At 41.7% G+C, this 15,239-nt stretch overlaps 1 protein-coding gene across 2 annotated transcripts in view; it reads right to left on the bottom strand.

The window, feature by feature from the left end:
• Positions 1-15,239, bottom strand: part of LOC123746673 (solute carrier family 22 member 21-like) — a 129,986-nt gene that overhangs the window by 105,704 nt on the left and 9,043 nt on the right. The window lies entirely within an intron of this gene.

A 15,239-nucleotide genomic window follows, 5' to 3' on the forward strand; every position in this document is an offset into this window, starting at 1 on the left:
AGTTCTGAAGTGGCAAAATGTCTTCTCCAATAAAGTTATCTCAATGCCCCGGTCTTCTCCTAATTGCTTTGCGTTACGTTTCATTTCGCAAAGAAATTTATTTTTTAACCATTTTTGTTTCTATATGTAAATCTTTCTCATACACAAATTAGTAATATTTTTGAATACATAAAATTTTGAATGAGCACAAAATAAATACACTGCTGATGGAAATGAGAGTTAATACTTCTTTGAATGATTACCTGTGCAGAATTTATCAGTTCTTAATTATTTTATAATATGAAATGGTTCGAAATGGTTTAAGCATAACCAAAAAAAGTACCAACCAAGGCAACCTACCTATCCTATTGGGGCTAGTGGTCAAAGTCTGTAGGCAAATTAACTTTGTAACATGTTTATTAATTTTAAAAATCCAAGGCAATTTTTACATTAATATCGATGGCATTAAAACTGTCGTGTATCAAGTGATAGGACATGCTGGCTTAACGTTGTTTGTGGAAGTTGCTTTTAACAAGAAAAAACAGCATTTTCGTAAACTGGTACAGCTCTCTGATATAATTTTTTAATTTTTTGTGTCGTTTCATGATGCAGCAAACGTCTTGTTCCATGTTGTGTTGTATTCATGTCAAGTGCCAAATACTGAGAGTGTTGAGGTTATTCTCAGACATGAAAGTGTACATGCTCTTACATAATACTCATCTAGATGAGGTTAAAGTTACCAGACTTCTTTTTGTCTAATATAAATTTAAAACTGTGAATTGAGAAAGCTCCCATGACCTTTTTTTCTAACCCATTATGCTTAGTAACAAATACACTGAAACGGCTATTTCTAATATTTCTGTTATTTGTGTTTATAGGTTGTATCTTTACCATTGTTTATCTGTTTTTAGTTTGGAATATTGCTTCTTAATCTAATTATTCAAGTCCTCTTGGAATCTTATATGACACGATCATGTCCTCCTATCACTCCCAGCTCAGTTTGTGTCTGGGTGTGTGTGTGCACGTTTGTGTGGATATATGTTTGTGATTGTATGTAGCATGCATATATATGTGTGTGTGTGTGTTTTGTGAGTACATATGTGTTTGAATAAGCATATATGTGGGTTTGTGTAAGTGTGTGTTTTTTTGGTGTGAGTGATGTATTTACTATTTGCATTTACTATTTAGGCCTGCAGCATCGAGCTGTTAGCTCTTTGAATATTGCCTTCATAAACGACGGTTGTCTTATGAAAGGACTCCTGACCTATTTTTCCTTTGTCATATCTACTACATATATTTCTCTCATGCACATGCACATCCCCATGATGCAACACCATAGCAGCTGTCTAACTCTCAGCTACCTATTTACTGCTAAATGAATAGAGGCATCAGGTGAAAGAAACTACTCATTTGTTTCTTCTTCTTCTTCTTGATAGTAGGTGCAGTTTGCATGAAGGATTTGTCCTCTTGATGACTGCACCAGTACAGATGTTGGTAGAGGCGTTTATGTTGAGGATGATAAGCGTTTCAAAAGTGCTTGTTGCATTGTGCTGTAGACAGAGGAGCGGCGACTAAAACATAGGTGTATGTTAGAGGGAGACTTGCCGCACCGTAGGGCGGTGTGTTGTGTTTATGGCGTCAGCTGATCTTGGGGCTGCCACGAGGCATTTGTTTTCTGTGTTTCGCTGTTGGTGGCGCCAGGTATAAATGTGGCGCGGGTCAGATGTGATCAAATTTGTTGGTCGACTGGAGATATTTAGCCAGTGCTTTGACTATTTGGTATTTTTCTTGTAACGAGTGGTCACCGCCTCCTAATATATGCTCGATGGTAAAGGGTATTTTAAGTGAAATAAGTACTTGTTTGAAATTTACTCTGGCACTATAATGTCCGAAGTAATGAAGCATTTGTTTCTGCCTTTACCAGGAATCGAACCTGGGTGTTTAGGACTACGACCAGAGTGCTGTCTGCTCGGCTGTGTGTGTGTGTGTGTGTGTGTGTACTCACCTAGTTGTGCTTGCGGGGGTTGAGCTCTGGCTCTTTGGTCCCGCCTCTCAACTGTCAATCAACAGGTGTACAGGTTCTTGAGCCTACTGGGCTCTATCATATCTACACTTGAAACTGTGTATGGAGTCAGCCTCCGCCACATCACTTTCCAATGCATTTCATTTGTCAACCACTCTGACAATAAAAAAGTTCTTTCTAATATCTCTGTGGCTCATTTGGGCACTCAGTTTCGTGTGTGTGTGTGTGTGTGTACTCGCCTATATGTGCCAGCAGGATCGAGCATTGGCTCTTGTATCCCGCCTTTCTAGCCTTTGGTTGTTTAAAGCAATGACTCCGGTCCTTCTCTATCACACCTAGTTTTAAAGCTATGAATAGTGTTTGCTCCCAGAAGGTGCTCCTTTAATTCATTCCATTTCCCTCACTACTCTCACGCTAAAAGAAAATTTTCTAACATCTCTACGACTCATTTGAGTTTCCAGCTTCCACCCATGTACCCTTGTTCTCTTAGTATTCCGTGTGAAAATCTTGTCTATTTCGACTCTGTTAATCCCCCTAAGTATTTTGTATGTTGCTATCACATCTCCCCACTCCCTCCTTTTTTCTAAAGTCGTCAGGTTCAGTTCCTTCATTCGCTTAAACTTGAGGTCAGTTAAGCAGAGCGACGACCACTAAACACAAGTAATCAACGAGCGTTCAATTCAAACCTGAATAAGTTACTCTCTTGAGCTTATCTTGAGATGATTTTGGGGCTTAGCGTCCCAGCAGCCCGGTCCTCGACCAGGGCCGTAGGGGTTACACATCCGCAGGTCCTTTTTGTTACACACCCCCAGAAAGCAGCCACTGCAGCTATCTAACTCCCAGGTACCTATCTACTGTTTGGTGAACAGGAGTATCAAGGTGAAATAAACTCTGCCTATTTGTTTCCACCTCCGCCGGGGATTGAACCGGGAACCATAGAACTATGAATACCGAGCACTGTTCACTCAGCTGTCTGGTCCCAAAATTGAATTATTGTTATTTTCGACTAATAATTAAATCGCCGGCAGGCACAGCTCCCAGCATCACTAAGGAGTGACCAGCCATTAAACACCAGGTTCACTCCAGCAAACAAATAACTCAGTTCGAAACGCTGCATTACGGATCTACTAAACAGCTAAGCTGTTAAACCTCATTGATCAATAACAAAACAGCAGGAACTCAATTGAGTTCAATTTTTTTTTTTTTTTTTTTTTTTTTTTTTTTTTGAGATATATACAAGAGTTGTTACATTCTTGTAGAGCCACTAGTACGCGTAGCGTTTCGGGCAAGTCCTTAATCCTATGGTCCCTGGAATACGATCCCCTGCCGCGAAGAATCGTTTTTTCATCCAAGTACACATTTTACTGTTGCGTTAAACAGAGGCTACAGTTAAGGAATTGCGCCCAGTAAATCCTCCCCGGCCAGGATACGAACCCATAACATAGCGCTCGCGGAACGCCAGGCGAGTGTCTTACCACTACACCACGGAGACTGTTGACAATTAAACAAATAAATATAAATAATTTACCTTTAATAAATTGCTATTCCTGCTCTATCCCAATTAATAATGACAATATAAAAAAAAACTGTGGAAGTGTGAGAAATTTATACAAACCTATGGAATACAGTCATTACTAAATATTCAATAAACTGTACATTCAAGATGGTAATAAATAAACAAATTAGCTTAGCTACATAACCCCACATTTGTCAGGGTTAAACTCTATTAGCCATTTCTTAAACCATCACTAGAGATTGTCTAGTTCATCTTGGATTGTACTGAATTCCTCATCAGTTTTGCTTCGCTTCTTTAGCATAGCATCGTTCACAAACATGGATAAGTATGAGCTTACTTCCACTATTAGATCGTTTACATATATTAGGAACAGAATGGGCACTGATACCAACTCTTGCGATACTCCAATCATTACATCTCTCGATTTTGATCTCTCCACTTCTCCTCGTACTGTTACTCTGCCTTCTTCCTGAAAAGTACTTCTCCTTCACCTACTTTAAGATTTTCCTGATACAGGACTTTGCCTGTTTTTCGAGTTTGCATGGGAGTCGCTTGAGAGGAGCAAAGTCAAAAGCTGCCTGGCAATCCAGGAAAATACAGTCTACCCAGCCCTCTCTTCTGTGTGGTGTTTGCCATCTTGTCATAGAACTCTAATAAGTTAGACAAGTAAGATGGTCCTCTGCTGAATGAATTTTGATTCTTGGAAACAAAATTCATATGTTCTAAATTATCGATGAGCCTTGTTTTGGTTAGTTTCTCTAATATTTTCAATAAAATGATGTTTATCTTACAGGGAATACTAGTTGGCAATAACAGTCTGTAGTTCAGTGGCTCCTGTCTGCCTCCTTTCTTGTATATAGTCTTATAGACTGTGGGTTGGTTGGTGTTGTCGTCGTTGATCCTTCTCTACGGACAACCCAACCCACAACTCGGTAGAGTGCTTATACTTCACTAGGAGATCACCCTTGGCGCTTCTGGCTCTTAGAGAGGGGCTCAACGTCACACATTTAGGGGATGCGGCTCCAACACTTAGCCTCGTTGTCACGTGCACACACCCACTCGAGCCGCTGTGACTCCCCACTCTCTCCTTATGAGGTATGATCTCCTCAATCCCCTATGACTTACTAGTATTACCTCTTACCCTGTCCACAGCAGTGGTTCTTGGTTCTTTTTCTCTTTCTCTCTCCTTCTTTACTACCTCCTGGGAAGCCTCACTAGGACAAGGGCAAACACCAGCAAATTGTGATACATTTACTGGACAAAGCACATACACAATACATACACACATATAGTAATAATGAATCCTATACTCTATAATATTACAATCAGGATGCACTCCAACACCATCAGAACTCTATCATCAGCTTATCAAGTGGTATCCTATCTCCTGGTTCACCACCTGATACTATCAACCTCCTCAAGTTGATCAAGTCTACATACACTGTTGCACCATCAGCAAGATAATATATATATAGAAAATCAGCATTTGAATGCAATAACATATATCAGTATAAATGTTCATTGATACACAACAATGATTAATCGATCAATATCAGTCCTAGAACGCATACATCTGTAGGTAATCAAGCCTACGACTGTAACTCTAAACTTCAGCGTAAAACACTCCTTGACATAAGAATGCAAACAGTCACTCACCTCTCACTGCGTCTTGCACGCTAATGACAACCAAACACTATCAACTCCCTATAAGTAATCCACCAGAACTTCCCCTTCCACCTCTGGAAGTTCACTACCCTAATATCCTTAGGTTCTTCCGGGCTTCACTACCAGGATCCTCTGCAGCTCCTCCAGGCTGCTATCATGAAGTTTCCTTGTGCAACTACGGTGCTTCACCCTTCTGTTATGTTCCTCCACAGCTCTCTTGGCTGCTACACCACCTCTACAGAAGCACGTGACACTCCTCTTCACTGCTGCTTCTCCTCACAGCTCGAGGTCCTCTGCTCCACTACCTTGGAGTCTCATCAGCTACTTCATCTGCTGGCTTCGAAGTTCTCAGCAACTTCTTCCCCAAAAGACAAACCTGCAACCCATCGACACTCCAATAAAACGTTCCCCTTTAACACATAAACAAAAATAACCACACAATATGCTTGCCTCAAACCTCTATCTGTTCTCTACATACAGTGAGAGTGGACTCCCCCGTTTTGGGCGGGTCCATACTCCACCTCGCCTGGCGGCGGTCCTCACTCGCTGGGAGGGTCTTCCTCCATCCGGAGCCAGGCTCCCTCAGTCGTCCGCCAGCGCTCAGAGGGGGCGGACGTCGCTCCGCGTTCCTCCCTCTCCACTCTCTTATTTCAGGCCTTCTGCCTTATTAAAACATGTCTAACTTATAAATAAACATCGCTACTGTCGCTGGGCACACGACCAACTACAAGTGATCACTATGAACTGGCGTATATCGTGCTTACCACAGATTAATTGGTCGAGGGCGCTTTCCCTCTGACGGCGTCTGGTCAGGGCGCTCCCACGGCCCACAATAATGCTTCTGGGCGATTTAATATCTGCTCGTCGACCAGGACTTGAGACCACAACGTTCCCAGCTCGATTCCACAGCTGGTACGTCCGCACACTTCTCTTCTCTTCGAGATATATCACTAGGGGTTCCCTTCTGGCGGGAGCTCAACGGAGCGCGGCTTCCCCCTGCGATGTCTGGCACTCAAGTGAGGTCAAGGTCCTCCGGAAGCGAGCCTCACGCCTCCAGCAAAATGTCCACATCTCCTAGCCAGTCATTTATCTATTTCCTTACTTACTGCCCATAATCTTAAACTGTTACACATATCCAACCAACTATTTTACATATGCGTTATCACCTCAATACTTGCTAGACCTTCTAGTTAGGTCAGGCTTGCTGAATAACTCTCAAGGAGGGAGACTCGTTTCTCCTGTAGGCTGAGATCATAACAATAGGCACCACATTTGCCATTTTTCAAATGTTAGGAACGTCCCTTATTTTTAGTGAGGAGTTGAAGACTTCAGTAAGTGTATACACAATGTTGTAGCTGCCTCTTTTAGGATACATGATGAGATCTTGTCAGGGGTCTGTGGCTTCCATCACATCCAGCTCCTCTAATTGTTTCTCTACTTCCTCAGGTGTTACATCTATTTCCATCTGTTTTTTTTTCTGGTAGTGCCAGTTCTATTACAAGTGGTTGATCTGGAGACAGTTGAGGTTAAATCTTAATTTCCTGCAATCTTTTATCGAGATCAATGCATTTTTCCTACCAGTCTGTGTGTTGCCTCATCACTTGTTCATTTACCGATATCTTCCTCGTCGTCATGTGGCTAAATAGTAGTATGGCTGAACCTTGGCCTTGGATGCTATATCATTTTCATTCTGCTTCTCTGTTGCTCTCTAAATTCCTGTGTATTCATTCCTCTCTCTTTTATATATCGTGGTTCTCTCCGATTCTGTTCTGTATTTCTCCAAGTTCTTGTACTTTTCCATTTTGTCTGCAATAATTATTTATTAAACTATGTGCATTTTTTTTATCTTGGCTCCTTTTATTATTTAAGGGCAGTATGAATTTGTTTAGCTTCATTACATAGGTAATTTAAGAAGTTTGTAATGCCTCTTGCCATTGCTCTCACAACAACTACATAATCAAAGAATAGTATTCAATGGTCCTTTACTCCATTGTCATTTTATGCTCAATGTTCTTGATGTCCTTTTCACTTTGAGTGTAGACTAAGTCCAATCTTGCTGGTTGATCTTCTCCTACTCTCCATCTTTAGCTCCCTATCATATGTGTTAAGAAATTTCTTTCTGGAACGTCTATCAATTTTGCTCCCTACGTTTCATCTCCTCCTTCTAGGTCCATAAATTCATAGTCAATTTACCAATGACTGAAATCTCCCTTTACTCATTTTGCTTTCAACCTAGAGAAGAATTCAGTCACATTTTGTGTGATATTTATGCAAGATCCGTTTGCAATTTCGGATTTTGGTATCGGTCTTATGTGATTCTCTAGGGGATAATAAATTATAGCAACAACCGCTTTTTGTTTTCTACCACTGAATTGACTCCTGCGGCATAAGCCACATTATTGATAATAAGCCATTATCCTCTGAAGTACTCACCTAGTTGTACTCACCTAGTTGTGCTTGAGCTCTGGCTCTGAGCCTGCCTCTCAACTATCAATCAACTTATTTTTTTGTTTGTTTTTTCACACGCACACACACACAACCAGGAAACATCCCGTAGCTGCTGTCTAACTTCCAGGTACCTATTTACTGCTAGGTGAACAGGCGTATTAGTGAAAGAAACTGCCCATGTGTGTCCGCCTCCGCCGGGGATCGAACCCGGACCCTTAGGGTTACGAATCATGGCACTGTCCACTCAGCTATCAGGCCCCTATTGATATCAATTGTAGTATCTTGTGACCTCTAAAGCCACAACCCCCTTTTCCACATATCTGATAAAATTCCTGTGCACAAAGATGCCTGGACTATGAATTGGAGTAGAATGCTCAGCTCAGTTGCACATTCTCGCAGCACTCAAGGTGAAACTCCATCAGGTCCAACTGCTTTATTTCTTCCTAGCACCATTAGTAATTTTTCCACTTCGACTTGAGATACCTTTAGGTATCTCAAGTCAGGTATATTTCAGGTATCTCAAGTATTAGGTATTTTTATGGTTTAAACCAGAAAAACGGCCAGCCTACTCATGAGAAACTCTCCAGACACAAAACAGAACGCTTTAAAAGAGACTAACGTCGTCTATGCCTTCAAATGCCCTCTTGGGGACTGTAAGCTCCAAAAAAAACAGTATATAGGCAAGACAACAACATCTCTTTCTAGGCGTTTAACGATGCATAAGCAACAGGGCTCCATTAAGGAACATATAATCTCTTCCCACAACCAAACCATCGCCAGAGAAATCCTAGTAAACAACACAGAAATCATCGATAGATACAGCGATAGCAGGCGGCTTGACGTTTGCGAGGCACTACACATCAAGAAGTCAACACCAGCAATCAACAGCCAATTAATGCACAATTATATTCTACCCACCTCAAGACTCCGCTCCAATATAGAAGCATCAAGAAATATGGACCAATAGGCTTTCTACAAACACTTCTATTCAATACCCATTGTTTCGTGTTCTGTCTTGTGTTGATGAAATTAATACCCTATTAATGCCACCTCTTGTTCTGTCTTGTGTTGATGAAATTAATACCCTATTAATGCCACCTCACCCCATCCACCTCACTCAAATGTAGATATAAAATCGGAGATGCGTAAGTTCTATTCAGTTGTGTATTTGTAAACTAAAGTCTTTGAAAATATAATAAGTTTTACGAAACGCGCTCGTGTCGCGTCAGACTAGAAATAAAAATGAATTTTGGAGAATTGATTTTTGATTTACCTCCAACAGTGAAAAGAAATGTACGAAAGATTGAGAAAATTCGTGTTAGAATTATTAATCTTACTTTTTCGGTCATATATAATATATATATATATATATATATATATATATATATATATATATTAGTATATTTTGGTAGCAGTCTTTCCTGTAGACATATATTATTAAATATAACCGAAAAAGTAAGATTAATAATTCTAAAACGAATTTTCTCTATCTTTCTTATGTTTCTTTTCACTGTTGATGGTAATTCAAAGATCAATTCTCCAAAATTCATTTTTATTTCTAGTCTGACGCGACACTTGAGCGCGTTTCGTAAAACTTATTACATTTTCAAAGACTTTAGTTTACAAACACACAACTGAAACTGAATAGAGCTTTGCACATCTTCGAGTTTATATCTACATTTGGGTGAGGTGGATGAGGTGAAAACGAACTTTCAACAATGGGTATTAAATTCTAACACAAGACAGAACACGAAACAATGGGTATTGAATGGAAATAATTGTAGAAAGCCTATTGGTCCATATTTCTTGATGCTTCTATATTGGAGCGGAGTCTTGAAGTGGGTAGAATATAGTTGTGCATTAATTGGCTGTTGATTGCTGGTGTTGACTTCTTGATGTGTAGTGCCTCGCAGACATCTAGCCGCCTGCTATCGCTGTATCTATCGATGATTTCTGTGTTGTTTGCTAAGATTTCTCTGGTGATGGTTTGTTTGTGGGAAGAGATTATATGTTCCTTAATGGAGCCCTGTTGCTTATGCATCGTTAAACGCCTGGAAAGAGATGTTGTTGTCTTGCCTATATACTGGGTTTTTTGAGGCTTACAGTCCCCAAGAGGGCATTTGAAGGCATAGACGACGTTGGTCTCTTTTAAAGCGTTCTGCTTTGTGTCTGGAGAGTTTCTCATGAGTAGGCTGCCCGTTTTTCTGGTTTTATAGAAAATCGTCAGTTGTATCTTCTGATTTTTGTCTGTAGGGATAACGTTTCTACTGACAATATCTTTCAGGACCCTTTCCTCCGTTTTATGGGCTGTGGAAAAGAAGTTCCTGTAAAATAGTCTAATAGGGGGTATAGGTGTTGTGTTAGTTGTCTCTTCAGAGGTTGCATGGCGTTTCACTTTCCTTCTTATGATGTCTTCCACGAAACCATTGGAGAAGCCGTTATTGACTAGAACCTGCCTTACCCTACAGAGTTCTTCGTCGACTTGCTTCCTTTCTGGTGGTGGTGAACTGGTGGTGGTTCCAACAAGTTTTGCTGTTATGGTGGCTATCCTTTGTTCGATCCTGTTTTCTAATGGTGGTAAGTTGGTTTCCATTCTTAGATTCTCTCTACGCGTCTATATAGATGCTCCCAGCATTGTTCTGAGAGCATCATTTTGAGACACTTCCAGTTTCTTCCAATGGTTATCACTGAGGGATGTAAGAGCAGGAGCAGCATAGTCAATGAGTGACCTAACTGCTTGAACGTAGTACATTTTGAATACTGGTAGAGATGCACCATCTCTAAGACTTGTCAGGGAGCGCAAAGCTGAAGTATTGGCTTTGCAACGTTGCCGAAGATATTCAATTTCTTGGGTGAATTTCAACTGGCTGTCTATCATAACTCCTAGGTATTGAAAAGAGGTAACCCACTCAATTTCATGTCCTTGTATTGCGAGTGTGATGTCTTGAGTTCTCATTTTAACGGCCATTGCTCTTGTTTTATTGCTGTTTATTTTCACTGTTATGCGTTCCGCTTCCCTGCTTCTAAAATCTAGGCATTTTTGCACATGGTTCCTTGCGCCTTTGCCATTGATGAATTGATGATGACCACACAGTCGTCTGCATAGTTGAGCAGTTTGGCTTTTGGTAATGTTACGGACCCGAGCCCAGCGTCGTAGCACGGAGCTGTGACGACCACGCCATCTGTGAGTCAGCTCCCGAAACCCCCTCCAAATGGACGACGCCATCTAGCGAGGGCGGGATATACCGGCCACAGGGGCTGGTTTCCCGTCTTAATCAGCTCGTAACATAGCCGCTGCTGATCTCTGGTGAGGTGGCGCTTAGACAGCAACGCCATCTATGGAGTGGATAGGTGGACATTTGTGTCTAAGCCTGTAAGTGAGGTGCCCTAGAGTGTCCCTAGTACTAATGACGTGTCTGATTACAGAGTCGACCTGGGACTGCTGTATTGGACGTTGGGGCAGTCTACCCAAGGCAGCCATAGTCTCTCCACGAGTTTGCTCTGAGGAAGCTGTGAGTCACCCCCGGACGGGCACTGTTGAGTGTGTTAGCCTGCCTGTGACGTGGCAGTACCAGGATTCGTCTTATCTGGGGGCTGGCTGGTGGAAGAGACTAGCCACTGTGGTGAGGAGAGTGATCTGCGGAATCACACGAGGCTCCTGCCTAGGGCTCGCAACCCTAGTATCGGTCGTGGAGTGGCTTACACAGCGGAACTGATTGGAACCTGCCAGCTACAGGCTGGATTTGTGGTTGAAGGCCTCCACGACGGTGCACCCAGTGGGACTGTGATTTGGCTGGCCTGTGGCCAGGGTAGATTCGCCGAGAGAATCAGAGGATTCATCGTGGGCCACAAAGAAGAGAACCAGGGCTACTCATCGTGAGCACCGTGGAGCATCCTGTGTCTTCAGAGGAAGACTAATTTGTATATAATAAGTGTAGTTATAGCAACCCCGCATGTGACTGTGATATATTTATGGTGGTGGTAGCAATATATATACAAAAGCAGTGCATTTGTATCCCTTCCCCTTTAATTTCACTTGCGTTACGGAACGCACCCCTTGAAAGCCACTACTAGCTTGGGGCCGGATACCCAAACTCTAATAACATCAGAGAAGAACCCAGTTGCGACCCAATAGGGCCGTAACAGGTAACTTGAGCTTCATGAATATTTCCATGAGACAGTTGAAGAGGAAGGGGCTTATTATTCCTCCCTGCGGAGTTCCATTTTCCAGCCTCTTTGAGATTGATGTTTTTCCTTGGAATTTGTCTTTAGCTTCTCGGTTAAGCAGGCTTCCTTTGGCAAAGGCAAGAGCGTGTCCTTTGATTTCCTTATCCTAAATGCAGCACAGTGTAGCTGGAGCACTGGCTAACTTGAAGGCTTTTTCAAGGTCTAGAAAAATGAGGATTCCAGGTTTGTCATTGATTTGATCCAGGAGGGAGGAAAGGCATTCTGTGGTTCCCACACCTTTTCTGTAAGCAAACATATTTTGGTGTAGTGAATTGGCTTTCCATTCAATTCAATTAAGGGCCATTCTTTCTGCAGTTTTGTCCAGACAGCTTGTTAATGAGATGGGTCTTGGTTTTCCTGGGTCTTTAGGTTTTTGGAATGGGAACTATAATTGCACTGTTCCAAGAAAGTGGTCTAGTTCTTGTCACCCAAACTCTGTTGATGAGATTCAAGAAGGCTTCTTCACCCTTTTCTCCTAGCTTGGCCAGCATGTTGTAAGTGATTTTGTCCTCGCCTGGAACTGTATTTATTGTTTTCTTTGTAGCGCTTCTGAGTTCTTTCAGATTGAAAGGTTGGTCTAGTTCCTCAGGCAAGGCTAAAGCATCATCTATTTTTTTCCATCTTGCTGCTTGAAGTCTTTGTTTGTGAGTCAGAGTTGCTTGAGGAAGTTGAGTGGAACTGGCACTTGAAGCAAATAGATTTGCTAACCTTTCTGCTTCTTGCACTGGATGAACATGATGCGGCGGAGCAGTTGACGATTTACCGTTGGCCTAGTTGATCTGCCTCCAGATGTCCCCCAAGGATGTATGTTGATTTAGCTTGGCACACCACTCGAGCCATTTTCCTTCTCTGATTTTTGCTGTTTCTTCGTGCACATGATTTCGGACAACTCTAAGAAGTCCAAGATTAGTTTCGGTTCTATCTCTTCTGAAATTTTTTCGTACACAATTTAGTCTGTTATGTAGTTTTTTATCCTATCACAGTAATACCAATGATCCTTACGTTGTTGGGTAATTGTTTTCCTCTTGGGGATAGCGTGATTTACTGCTCTATGTATTGCATTTACTAAATCGTTTTCCATTTTTCGGTGTTGTCAGGAGGAGTGTAGTTTTGGTGCCAAGTTTCGAGAGATTCCTGAAACTTCGTCCAATCTGCTTTGATAAAGTCCCATCCGGGCTCGGGAGCTGGAGGTCTGGGAGGTAGCGCTATATTAATAACTGTTTTTGTAGCAAAGTGGTCACTAGTCAGAACATTATCAACTTACCGATGACAACTCATAAATTCTGGTGGAAACAAACGTGAGATCCAACTTTCCCCCACCAGTGTGGATTGGTTCCGTCGAGTTAAGCAGACTGATATCAGGCACCACTTCATCCAAAAGGTGTTCAATATGTCTTCCGTTGGCGTCGGTTCCTGGTGAATCAAGCAGTAATTCACTATGAGCGTTGAAGTCGCCAGAGATGATAGTTGGTGTAGTGACTGCTATTTCAGAGATTGCAGAGAGATCCATGTCGTGTTCTCTATGACTTCTGAATACATTGAAGATAGACAGCATTGAGTCCTACTAGTGAGATTAACGCCCATAAGTTCGACGTTTTCTCCACAGTTAGGCAGGTCTGTGATTGCCGTGCCATTGATATGATTTCTTAATAGAATTGAAATGCCTCTGGTGCCACCTTGTGCCATAGGGCAGTGGAAACCATGATATTCTGGGATATTGATATTTCTTTCAGCCATGGTGAGTGTTTCTTGAAGTAGAACAATGTCAATGTAGTCCTTGAGAAGCACTGCTCTGAGTGTTTTTGCTTTGTTTTTGAATCCTTGAATATTTCTTTGTATAATCTTGAGATTGTCCATTATTCTGTTATAGTAGATTCATTGAGTCCATAGTAGTTTCTACAGTGATGATTTTCCCGACGGCTTGTGTTTTCTTGGCTGGAGTAGAGACTTTTTTCTTGATGTGTGAGGAGACTCTTGGTTGGGTTCTAGCGTCTTTGCTACATCCAGCTCCTGGGGCATTTGATGATGTAGGGATCATCGATTCTGCTTGGGAGGTCTTGGAGGCAATAGCAAGTATATTCGTTTTGCTGCCCTGATCTATTCTGTTGTTGTTGCCTTGTGGAGTAGTGCTTTGTTTATTCCAGTTATTGGATTCCATGTTCTTGCTCAGACGAGAAGGAATTGTTGCGTTAGTCTGTTGCTGATTTGTATCTTCATTTATTCGGACTTGCCGAGGAGTATACCACTGGTTTTTTACCGAGGGTGTGGTCGATTGTGGTTTAGAAGTTGCTACTTTGGGTTGCTGGGTTGCTCTGAAAGCTAGTATTCTTTTTACCCTCTCTGGACATCGTTTGTTCCAGGCGTGATGTGTATCCCCGCAGTTTGGACATTTTGTTCTCGTTTGTTTGCCTTCTTTATGAAGATTCTTGTATATGTCGGTGTTGTGGAGCTCGCTGCATACTCCACATCGTTCCGGGCCTCTGCAGCCATCTTTATGGTGGCCAAAGCGCTAACATCTGTAATAGCACATGGGTTCTGGATTGTACAGTCTTAGACTTGACCATAGATCCCAACATTCAGTGTTGAAACGAGGACCTGTCTTGATTCTACACTGTTGTGCTTACATCTTTCCGCCGTTGTGACATTTGGGCATTCTAAGAGTCTGTTTGCATGAACTTCAACCGGGAAATGTTGTACTATCATATTGGGGATTTTTTCCTCTGGTTTCAGTTCAAATAGGTTCTCTGTGTTCCTGAGGTTTGTAGTTATATCTGGATTAGCTGTGGATATGTTATATCTGCCTCTAATGTTAGGTTTGGCTCTAAGATCTGATCCCGGATGATCCTTTTCCAGTGCGGCAATGTAAACATAAGCTGCACCATCTACTGTTTTTTTTTGTTTTGAAGATGGTCCTTGACATGGGTTTGGGTGCTGCTCTTGGGTTCTGGTTGGCTCCTAAATTGGTTTCTTTGGGCGTTTCTTCGGTTCTTCTTCGTTTGTTTGCCTTTCCGTTTCGTACAATTTGCCACGGTGGTTCATTGAGGGTTGGGTTATCCTCTGGTTTATTATTCCTGTCATCTTCAGCAACTTTCCTTGCTCTTGCTACGAGATCACTGTATCCTTCTGACGTTAATAATTTCAGAAGAATGGTTAGGAAAGAGATATCCTGGGGGCACATGGTTGCACTGTACTAAAAGAGTAACTGAGGGAGTAACTCTAATTGTGTACTGCTACACTCAGCAGTTGGTTGAGCACTTACATAATGCTTATATATATATATATATATATATATATATATATATATATATATATATATATATATATATATATATATATATACAACACCAGCAATCAATCAATATATATATTGTAACGATAATC

Source organism: Procambarus clarkii, chromosome 85 (genome assembly GCF_040958095.1).
Source record: "Procambarus clarkii isolate CNS0578487 chromosome 85, FALCON_Pclarkii_2.0, whole genome shotgun sequence".
Lineage (NCBI taxonomy): Eukaryota > Metazoa > Arthropoda > Malacostraca > Decapoda > Cambaridae > Procambarus > Procambarus clarkii.